This window comes from Oryzias latipes, chromosome 5, assembly GCF_053564925.1.
Source record: "Oryzias latipes strain Hd-rR chromosome 5, Olatipes_Hd-rR_3.1".
In the NCBI taxonomy this organism is placed as follows: domain Eukaryota; kingdom Metazoa; phylum Chordata; class Actinopteri; order Beloniformes; family Adrianichthyidae; genus Oryzias; species Oryzias latipes.
In genome coordinates, this window is record NC_136241.1 from 14,767,188 (window position 1) to 14,779,685 (window position 12,498).

Genomic DNA, 12,498 nt, shown 5'->3' on the forward strand with positions numbered 1-12,498 from the left:
TGAGAGTGGGCGAAGTTGCTGCATAAGAAACTTGACTCCCTCTTTTGGACAAAACAGCCACGTTCAGTCTCATTGGTCCAAAAGTGAACACTGTATTTTATCAACACTGCCACCTCAGGTGGGCGTGACCCACCAAGTCTCAGATGAGGCAACCACAATGCTGATTGGTGGAACCGTCGTCCAATCAGAACTCTGTGCGTCTCGCCGACAGTCAAAGCAGCGGCTTCAGAAAACGAACCAATCCAGCGGCAAGATGGCGGACCACGAGCATACAGTGTTCTAAACTGCTTCCCTTGAAGAAAAGATCTACAGAAACACTGCAGATATTGTAACCATCAAAGAAGTGGTGGAAGGCTTGGATCATCAGGTTAAAAAAAGCGAGGCAAGGATGCAAGAGGTGAATCACAGATTTTCAGATCTGGAGATGAAGACCGATGAGATGGAACGGTACAATCGCAGGTGGAATCTGAAGATGTTCAACCTTCATGAATCCACAAATGAAACAACGGAGGAAACAAGAGGAAAAGTTTTTGAGGTTTTTGCCCAGATAGCTCCAGAAGAAAGGCAGAAATTTGGCTTTCTCATTGACACAGTGCATCGCGTGGGACAGCGTAAAGATGAAAGCAGGCCTCGACCAGTCATCATTCAATTCACAATGCAAGTCTTCAGGCAGAAAATCTGGAGGGCGTCAAAGGATGTTGCAGTCATGAAGGTAAAGAAGCTTCGCATCGCCGAAGATCTGACCTTTCGTGAAAGGCAGAACAGGGGAAAGATCTGGCCATTGGTGGAAAAAGCTCGGAAAGAAGGGAAGAAAGCCACCTGGAGAAGACAGGATGCCATCATCGATGGAAAGAGAGTTTCAGCTGAAAATCTAAAAAACTGATTGATGTAACTTTAAAGGTCGGTGATTAAGAAATATTCCCTTTGCAACAGTCATTTGTTGACTTAGAATTTACCTTATGAAGGCATGTCAAACTTTCGATAAGTTTTTGTTTCCAACTTATCCCTAAAGCTAGGTAAGTTGGTATAGAATTGTTATATGTTCTTAGTTCTTCTTTTCAAGTTCTGTGTTCTATAAGCTATGACTGATTTTAAGTTTAACTCTTTAAAAATAACTTCTTTAAATGTTAGGGGACTACGTGATACAACCAAGAGAAAAGCATTATTTCTTTTTCTTAGAAGAACTGGCGGAAATATTTTTCTGTTGCAAGAAACTCACTCTTGTGAGTTGGATGAAAAAGTTTGGAAATCTCAGTGGGGTGATCAGTATTTTTTCTCTCATGCTTCTCATCATTCTGCAGGTGTTTCAATAGTCTTTAACAAATTTACTGGCGATATTTTAGAATAAAAGAGTTCTGAAGATGGCAGATGGATAGTAATGGCGTTAAAGCTGGATAATTCCATTTTCATAATCTTTAATATGTATGGTCACAATATAATAGCACAAACAAAACAATTAGCCACAGATGTTTACAATATTATACAGACTTTTATAAAGAAATATAAAGATGCAATTCTGATTATTGGGGGAGACTTTAATGATGCCCCAAATGATTGTGTGGATAGATTTCCAGTAAGAGCTCTAAACTCTCAATTTAAATTGACTGATTTCTTAATTGATAAACTTCCCCTCATTGATGCATGGCGTTTTTTCAATCCAAGTAGCAAAGAGTTTACCTGGAGTAACTCTCGTAAAACTCTGCAATCAAGAGTAGATTTATGGTTAACATCCTGTAATTGTCTACAATATATAACTAATACTTCACATTGTTATGCCCCCTTTACTGATCACAAAATGATAACTATCCAACTAAATGGTTCAAAACACAAAACTAACAATAAACTAAGAGGATATTGGAAATTTAATAACAAATTACTTGAAGATGAACATTTTGAAAATTCCATTAGACAAGAAGCAAAACATATATTCGGAAATGAAAGCATGAATGCTAATCAGAAATGGGAGTTCTTTAAATTTAAAGTTAGATCAATAGCAATTGAACGTAGTAAAACTCTTAACATAAACAAACAGGCCAAAGAAAATACGATAATGGAAGCTATACAGTCTTTATTACACAAAACGTGTCTTTCTGAGGATGAAAAGACAAATTTAACCCAACTTCAAAATGAAATAGATAAATTATACATTGAAGCTGCAAAAGGCGCCTTCATTCGATCTAGAGCAAAATGGCTAGAAAATGGAGAAAAAAATACCAGCTACTTTTTTGCTTTAGAAAAACGAAATTATAAAAGAAATACAATTACAAAGTTGAAGATTGATAATAATATAATAATATTTGTACTGACCCCACAGAAATCGCAAACCATATAAAAAGATTCTATGAAGAATTGTATATTTCCAAATTTAATGAAGAATACAGTCAAAAATTTTTAGGTAACCTAAAAGAACACATCCCTTCTATTTCAGACACATTCAAATCTATCTGTGATAATCCTTTAACTAAAGATGAGCTGCTTAATGCCTTAAAAAAGATGAACAATGGGAAATCTCCAGGAAATGGTCTTTCTAAAGAATTTTATTGTCACTTTTGGGATGTTATCAATCCTCATCTTATGGAGATGTACAAAGAGTGCATTGTACAACAAGAAATGACATCTACAATGAAACAGGGTTTATAACTTTAATACCCAAACCAAATAAAGACCCTGTTTTGATAGAAAATTGGAGACCAATAACTCTCTTGAATGTGGATTATAAAATATTAGCTCTTGTTTTTGCCCAACGATTGAAAAGTAATCCACACGAAATTATTAGCGAGACTTAATCTGGTTTTATGAAAAATCGACATATTAGCAATAATATAAGGTTAATTTTGGATTTATTAGACTACTCAGAACATATTGATTCTGAAGCACTCATTCTTTTTTTAGACTTTTACAAAGCTTTCGACACTGTAGAACATCCCTTTCTCTATGATGCACTGAAATTATTTGGCTTTGACGAAATTTTCATTTCTATCGCTAAAATGTTTTATAAAGACATTAGCAGCTCTATTCTGCTTTATCCTGATACATCCCAAAGATTCTCCATAAATAGATCAGTACGCCAACGATGTCCAATTTCTCCATTTTTCTTTTTAATTGTTGCAGAACTACTTTCATTAAGAATTAAAAATTGTCCAAACTTCTTAGGTTTATCTATATTTCAGAAAGAAATCAAAATAACACAACTAGCAGATGATACTGCATTATTCTTAAAAGACAGAAACCAAGTTGACCTTGCTATAAGCACAATTAACTCCTTTTCAAATGCTTCCGGATTACACCTTAACTTAGGAAAATGTGAAATATTAAGTATTAAAAACGTAAAATATGAAAAAATTCATAGTATCCCGATTAAAGATGTAGTTACATATTTAGGTATTAGTATAACTAAAGACATTAAATTTAGACAAAAGCAAAACTTCTCCTTGAGAATTAAAAAAATGCAGGATGTTATGAATATGTGGCTACAATGTAATCTATTTATTTTTGGCAGGATCCTCTTGACTAAAGCAGAAGGGATCTCAAGAGTAGTTTATCCTGCCTTATCTTTATTTGTTCCTGATTCAACTTCCAAAGAAATAAATAACCTCTTAGTTAACTTTGCATGGAAAAATAGACGTCACTATCTCCAGAAAGAACAACTTTATGCCCCCTCATGTAAAGGTGGGTTTGAACTCATACATTTTTCTGATTTGAATTATACATTTAAAATTAACTGGATTAAAAAATGCCTTCAACACTCGAATTCAATTTGGTATTTCATCCCCTTCAATATTTTTAATAAAATTGGTGGCCTTCAATTTCTATTAAAATGTAACTATAATATCAAAAACATAATATCAATCTCTCAAATTTTTATCAGTAGGCTCTTCTTGCTTGGAAGTTATGTTATAGTCACAATTTCTCACCACACAAAATTATAATTTGGAACAATGAAGACATAACAATACAAAATAAATCTTTGTTTAAACAAAACTGGATTGACAAAAAAATAATTTATGTTTCGGATCTTTTTGACGAGAATGGTACGATTTTGGATTATGGCAGATTTCTAAATAAAATGTGTTTTCCAGTAACCAGCAAAGAATTTAAAAGTGTAATGAAAGCTTTCCCCTCAGGATTAATTCAGCTGATGACCTCTCACCTTAAATATCAAGACGCCTCTAAAATTGACTCTCCTTTAATGCGACAATATATTCGGAATACCTTAAGTGAAAAAAGAAATATCACACCAAAAGGAGAAATATTTTGGCACAATCTTTTAAATGATATAAATTGGAAAAAAGCTTGGTTATTGCCAGATACATTTTGTATAAATAACAAAGTTAAAGAAATACACAAAAAAAATTCTACATAACATTTACCCCACAAATATGTTTATATCCAAATTCTCAAATATAGAAAACAATTGTAGTTTTTGTATTGATTTCCCTGAATCAGTTCTTCATCTTTTCTACTTTTGTAAACTTTCCCGTGAATTTTGGAACCAATTAGAACGCTTTGTAAACAGCAAATTTAACTGTAACATTGCATTAAATTTGAAACAAATAGTCGCATATTTTAATTCGGATGATAAAAAAGTAGAAAAAAGTATTAATTTGTTACTTCTCCATTCCAAATTTTACATTCATAAGAGCAGAATAAAAAAAACAACTCCCAACTTCACCATATTTAAGATCGAGATGCTCCAGTTTTATGAATATATTAAAAAAATTAAAACACCCAAAGCAAGTAACACTGAAATAATTTGTGCTTTTTGTTTGATCCCCTCCTCTAAGAAAACTTTGTTTTATAAATATTATTATTATCATTATTTTGTAATCCCCTTTTATATAATTTATGATACTTATGATCAGCATTTCTATTTTGGATATTTTTCTGATTATTTGTTTTTTTTTTTTACTTTAGATGATTCAATAAGTTTGGATTGATGACATTGACTATCACTGCTGATGTTCTGATTCATTGATGCTGGAATTTGTATGTTTATGCTTTGTTCAATAAAGTTGAAAAAAAAAAAGAACCAATCCACATTATTACTTCTTTAAAAAATAAACGATTTGACTACTTAAGATTCTGATCCGCCAGCTTATTTTGGAAGGAAGTCTTGTTTACTATATTATGGTTTAGAAACAAAATTTAGGGCAATTTTCTTTTCTCTTCTTTTTTTAACAGAACAGGTTACTAATAAACAAGCTTTTTTCATTCGTTAACAACAAAACTAAAATAAAATGAAATGAAAAAAACAAAGAAAAAAAGAATTTTATGCAAAATCTTTTTCTGACTTTTACCTTGGTGGCCAGCCTACTTTTGAAATAAAAAACAGATTAAAATGACAAAAAATAAGATTATATAATAACAATAACAATAATAATACGTTTTATAGTTAATAAAAACAATTAAAGGTGTATTTCATACTATGTGAGACTCTCAGACTTCCAATCATCTTTCACAAACATTTACTTTCTGTCTTTTTTCATCCCTTTTTCCTTCACACAACTCTATTATGTAAAGTAAATGTATTTCTGCCCCAATATCAAAAGGGACTTCCTAGATAAAATAGTATTGTTGCAGAGTTTATTATTTGCAATATAGAAAAATAATTCCTAATTTTTAACGTAGCTTAATCTGGACAAGCATTTCCTATATATTTTTAACGCATGTGTTCCTTCTTTTCTTAGTATTTTTTGCTTACTTTTTTTATATCTTTACAAATATACCATTAATGCCCTCTTTCCATTATTCTTAATTCCTGAGTCATAACATCTAATGTAGACCAAATAGTGATTAAAGTACTTTAACCGCGTGTTTTCATGACCAGGCTCAACTGACACATTTTCATCTTTTTGGGTCCATCCAGCCGCGTCATAATGCGCATGTGAACCGCAGGACATGCGGGATTGAGGATTATCTCTGTCGCCCCTGTTGGTCGCGGGTCTGTTGTGATGCCAAGCAGAAACCAAATGATTAAATAGCATCTGAACAGAAACAGGAAGGACCTTAAGGACGGTACGTTTGGCCTAATTGAAATGCTGTAAACAGCACTGATGCTTGTGTGTCAGTCGGCTGCAGTGACCAGGCCCCGCGTCAATTCAGTCTCCCATCCTTGAATATAATAAAATAATATGGGTATATATAGAGGTTTTTGAACGGTTATACTGGGGGATTTGACATTTGTCTTTCAACTAATGTGAATTCTAATTCTGAACAATAAAAGCGCAAAAAACAATAACACAGTAAATATTTGGATTTTGTTTTAATTGAAAAAAAAAATAAAATAAAACTTTTTCCATGCGCAGAACACTTAATTTGATTTTCATTTTCTTTTTAGATAATAATACACAAATAAAATGAAATCTAACTACAATTTAATAGAAACACAGTTTCGTTTAAAAAAGCTTCGAACAATATTAATTTTCTTTTTATTTTCTTTTTTCAAAAGCGCAGCTCGATTACAAACAGGTGATCCTCATCCTCAGGAGCAAATGTGATAAATATGGAGCAAGTTTGTTGAAATGAAATCTACGGAGCCCGTGTCCTGACATTAAGATATAAAAATATATCTTGTTCCCACAGATTAATATCTTGTTCCCACAGGTTATTATGTCGTTCGCACGAAATACTATTCCGTTCCCACAAGATACTTTTCCGTTCCCACAAGATACTATTGCGTTCCCTCAAAATACTATTCCGTTCCCTCGAAATGATTAACTCGTGCGAACGCAATAATTATGTCGTTCGAACGCAATAATTAATCCGTTCGAACGCAATAATTATTCACGTCATAAGTCATTCACGCGGATATGCTCTCTGTACGCCGGCAAAAGCCGCTTTCAGCGGTAACTTCCGTGTCTCTGTGACCCATATTCGTTCAAAAAAGGAACATGAAAAACAAAAATGATCACTTTATTACTGTCTCAATGAATATAAGAAAAATATCAAAAGATTTATGATAACTAGGCTGCTTTGTCATACGATAGCTCATGCTAGGCTACTACTAGCTCCGCCGCAGAGCTCTCTGATCATGTATGCCGGCATTTGGGCAACTGGCTGGTCTGTTGTCAGACAGCTGATATTGTAGTTTAGGGTCGAATAGGAATAATAATATTCAGGACTTGTCTTTTATTAACTTTAGCAGTCAGTATCTTTACATTCGAAGGCTATTAGGCTACATGCTAACTGACTAGCCGATCATTTCCTGTTATTAATTTACGTCATAGATTTACAGCAGATACCTTCACATTTCTGTCTGTGTGTGTCTCATTACATTGCATTGAAGACACGGAGGATGTTTAGAGAACAGATTTATTTATTTGCTGCCAATCACTGGCCAATCATTGGTCTTGTTGTTAGACCTTGGTCACAGGGACACGGTGATTGGCTAGTGATTGGCAGCAAAGCACTCTGGGAAACGGGACGTACTGCTATTGTTGTTATGCTACAAGCTAAAGGTAAGTGCTTTAGGCGAAGCATCCAGCTTAATATGATATTTTTCAGATTTTCATCGAGAAAATAACAGATCGACCATTCTTGCTTTTATTTTTACCCCTATTGAATGCTCACAGAGACACGGAAGTAGCGGCAGGAAGCGGCTTTTGCAGCAAGATGACTGAGGGCGTACCAGATGATGTGAACGTGAATACGATGGATGCTTCTGTGCTTTTTAAAATAAATAAATCTGTTCTCTAAACATCCTCCGTGTCTTCAATGCAATGTAATGAGACACACACAGACAGAAATGTGAAGGTATCTGCTGTAAATCTATGACGTAAATTAATAACAGGAAATGATCGGCTAGTCAGTTAGCATGTAGCCTAATAGCCTTCGAATGTAAAGATACTGCTGCTAAAGTTAATAAAAGACAAGTCCTGAATATTATTATTCCTATTCGACCCTAAACTACAATATCAGCTGTCTGACAACAGACCAGCCAGTTGCCCAAATGCCGGCATACATGATCAGACAGAGAGCTCTGCGGCGGAGCTAGCCTAGCAGGAGCTATCGTTTGACAAAGCAGCCCAGTTATCATAAATCTTTTGATATTTTTCTTATATTCATTGAGACGGTAATAAAGTGATCATTTTTGTTTTTCATGTTCCTTTTTTGAACGAATATGGGTCACAGAGACACGGAAGTTACCGCTGAAAGCGGCTTTTGCCGGCGTACAAGATCATATCCGCGTGAATGACTTATGACGTGAATAATTATTGCGTTCGAACGGATTAATTATTGCGTTCGAACGACATAATTATTGCGTTCGCACGAGTTAATCATTTCAAGGGAACGGAATAGTATTTTGAGGGAACGGAATAGTATCTTGTGGGAACGGAATAGTATATCGTGCGAACGACATAATAACCTGTGGGAACAAGATATTAATCTGTGGGAACAAGATATATTTTTATATCTTAATGTCAGGAAACGGGCTCCGTAGAAATCAGCCGTGAAAGGGAAAAAGCCAACTCAGGGCTCCGGTCGCAGTAATCCCAACAAGACGCAGCGAATGAGTGAAACCATGGGAGGTTCACGTCTCACCCCGCTTCTGACGACTGCGCCCCGCGCATGCACCCTTCGTTATCAACAATACACTATAACATTTAAATTGTCATTTTTGTATACAGTATCTTTTACCATCTAATTGTCTATCTAAACAGAGGAGTGACTTTTTTTCAGAGGCATGAATACCAAAAAGTTAAAAAAAAAGAAATGTTGCACAAAAAGGTTGTGTCACCACCTTGTGACCATATTTGTTCATTACATCATTTCTTAGCACTGTTTTACTGTTGCAAATGTTAGCAAAGAAAAGTCATTATCTGACTTATTTGATTCAAACTTTTTATTTTTTATAATGCAGGAGGCTTTTCATAGTTGTTCACATCACTGTCATTCAAAACACACCAAACTTCATCTTCTTTCTAAATGAACACTTGTCAGAGCATCCATCCATCCAAATAACTGAAGATACTCATGTCCCACAACATTCAGTGGGGGACTGTTTTTCTACAATAAAGTTTTTTTCCTCAATGTTTCTCTTTCTGCCACCACCAAGTGTCATCCTTGACGACAACTGATTTCTTCAAATAGTCACTCTAAGTGTTGTTCTCCTGGAGGTTTCGACCTGTGGAAAATGGTAAATGAAATATACTTGTAAAGTGCTTTCTACCTTCCTCGAAGCCCCAAAACGCTTCAGAGGAAGGAAAGGAAAGTGTGGGGTTAACTTACTTGCCCAAGGTATGGCGGGAATCGAACCTGCATTCTCTCCGGCTATTTATTTGGGAGAGACTGAGGGACAGATTTGACTAATATTTAGAGGTCTTACTAGAGCCACAGGGAAATGCCACTGGAGGAATTGATAGGAAAGTGAATGATATTGCAGGCTATGTAAATTTCTGCATAAACGTATACTAATAAAAAGCCTTGCATCACTTCTGATATCAAGTATCCTGAACAGGAAGAGGTATACACTCCGTAATGGTGATGATGGGAGGCTTACAGTGGAAAGCATTCATCAGTCCCCGTTATATTTTCAGACTGTTTAATTGCAGCCATTTGCCAAAATACGTAACGTTCTTTATTTCTCAATAATGTATACTGAGTGGCCCATCTTTACAGAAAAAAACAAAGGTGTAGAATTTTCTGCAAATTTACAAAAAAAGAAAAACTGTAAGGTGCGCAGTAGCACAGGAGCTATATTTCATCTGTTGTCCTAAGGCAGGATAATCGGTTCAACAGTTACATTTACAACACAATAGCACAATATTAGTGATAGAGATATTTACAAAAGTTATTTACAATAAAACAGGAGTCTAAAAATCCAAGAAAAACAACAATAACATCATTGTCTGCAGGACTGGTATGTTTTTTTAGCCATTGTTTAAGAGCTGTTTTGAAGGTAAGATAGTTTTCCCAGGTTCTAATGTGCTGTGGCAGTGTATTCCATAACTGTGTTCCTCTGATTGACACCGCTGTTTGGTAAATGTAGTCCTGCGCTTTTGTACATTACAGTCCCCTCTCTGATTGCTTGTACTTTTAAGTGCAGTGTAAGTAAGCCATAACATTAAAATGAACTCATGCAGTCTGGCCCCAGCTGTACAGCCTTACACTGATCTATAGCTTCTTGCAGTTTTTTTTTGATTAGTCATTTGAAACCAGCAAAAGAAAAAACAAAAACCATCCATCAAATTTCTAAACCTGCTTAATTCCTCTGAAGTTAGACGGCTGCTGGAGCCAATCCCAGCCACTGTTGGGCGGTACATCCATAACAGATCGCCAGTCCATTACAGATTTTGTTTAAGATATAAAATGAAACAAGAATACAACATTTTCATTAAAAATTTGTTACAAACAAGAATTTTGATGAAAATCTCAGAATTCGCTGTCGTTGGAGAGACAAGATTTCATATGATTTCACTACAGTAATTTATTGACTTTAATAATAATTAATTGCCTACAATTAGGAGCTCTGTCTTTGACATATGACACATTTATGTCTAAAAGAGAATAGTTGTGTCACATTTCCTTTAAAATACATTCTCTTATCAGAAAAATTAAAGAAAACCTCATGACAATATTAGTTGTTATCTGGTCGGCACTGTGTGTAAGCCATTACAAAACTTTCACAGAACACACCTGAGACCACTCCTACTTCTGTTTGGTGATTATGTATGATTCAAATCATTTTTTGGATGTGTGCCTGAGAGTTTGGGCAATAAATTATTACTTCATGACTCCTAATGCCTTTTAAAACTCTGACATCATAAACTGCAAAACCATGTACTTGAGGAAATTACTTTATATATCTTGACTCTACCTGATAAAGCAGGAGGTCCGTGCTTCTATAGAAAAAAAGGGGGGGGGGGGTATGTTTTGCTTTGAAACAAAGAAACGATACTCTGAAAATGGTTCCAGTTTGCTATTAAAGTGATTGTTCATTTTTGTAAGAACTGAATGAAAGACATTTGCCAAATGAAACAAAGAAAAATCAATACCACACCTCTGGAAAAAGGACCAACAGGGTAAAGATATTCAAATTCATTCATTCATCTTCTTATCCATTTGTTCCCTCTCGGGATCACAGGGCTGCCGGAGTCTATTCCGGCCAATTACGGGCAAAGGCAGGGGACATCCTGGACAGGTCTCCAGTCCGTTGCAGGACCACAATCACACTCACACCTGTGGACAATTTAGAGTAAGCAATTAACCTACCTTTTGGATGGTGGAAGGAAGCTGGAGGAGCACAGGGAGAACATGCAAACTCCACACAGAAAGGTGTGGAGTTCTGTTTCATGTCCCCCAGCCTGGACTTGATCTGGGGGCCTTCTTGCTGTGAGGCAAGAGCCCTAAACACTGCACCACCGTTCAGCCCATATTCAAATTACTTTTTATATAAGACATAAGAAACATTTATGTAGAAGATATGGGAAGATAACCGGGGGAGGGAGAAATCAAAAGTTAAGTAAGACACCTTTAACTAAAGAAACAAGCATATATAACTGTATAAACATACAAAAAAGTAATAATCAATTAAACAAAATTTAAAGCTATTATTTAAAAATCAAGCAGTAAAACAAAGATTCGTTTTTAACTACATCATGGGTGAGATGCTGCTACATTGTTAGCATTTGTTAACAACATGCTAATACACGCTTCCTGAACTTTGAGTCGCGTAGTTGCTCTGTCTCGGGCAAACTGAAATGTACATATATATTTAATAAAGTGATTTTCACATGAGAAAAACTTACAGCACGAAAAAACCCACTGCACTTGTTCTTTGTGGTCGTTTGTTCACGTTTTCAAAGAATTTCTACCCTGTGGGATGAATAAAGTTTAATTATCTTATCTTTTCTTTGCATCCACATTACATCCACTGTTTTTTCTTTCAAAGGCCTCTGGAAAATGAAAGTCCCGCCCCATTGCCTTGCCAGAGTGGACATGCAAATTTCCGCCTATCAGATCAACCAGAAAGGTTACCGCTCCCAAGTGACAAACACACCCCTGAACACCGCCCCCCAAGTGACGAAAACGCCCCTCAACACTGCGCACAAATCCTGACCTGGTGAGGGTGCAAAAGGGAAGTGACCGCGTGGGCTCACCGCTCAGTTAGGAATGCAGGCGTGCAGTTTTAGAATTGCGCCTGCGCGGTTGTAAGGTTGGCTCACTCAGTTCCTGAATAAGCCTGCTCAATTGTCTTTACGCCCTTTCACTTTATGGCAGCGATGAAACCCAATACTTCTAATATTATTTTCCTACTTCATGTAATTGGTGCATCTCTTCCTCCAAGTAAAAATTTGTCGTTTAGCAATCCAATTGATCATAAAATTTATAAAAAATTTGCTTATAATTTAGGAAGTATTTTGGTCTGTTAAGAGTGAGTCTACTAGTCCCAACTGCACCTAATGTTTTCTTCCCCCCTTCAGTCTAAGAGTCTACATTTCTCAGGTAGCAACAAAAAGGGCTGAAAACTCTCAATCATTTATTTCATGAAAATAAGTT

At 35.5% G+C, this 12,498-nt stretch overlaps 1 long non-coding RNA gene across 1 annotated transcript; it reads left to right on the forward strand.

Moving 5' to 3' along the window:
* Positions 1–7,343: 7,343 nt before the first annotated feature.
* LOC144992307 (uncharacterized) lies at positions 7,344–7,696 on the forward strand. Its single transcript, XR_013656176.1, has 2 exons — positions 7,344–7,457; positions 7,572–7,696. It is a non-coding gene; the product is annotated as an uncharacterized LOC144992307 (long non-coding RNA).
* Positions 7,697–12,498: the final 4,802 nt, after the last annotated feature.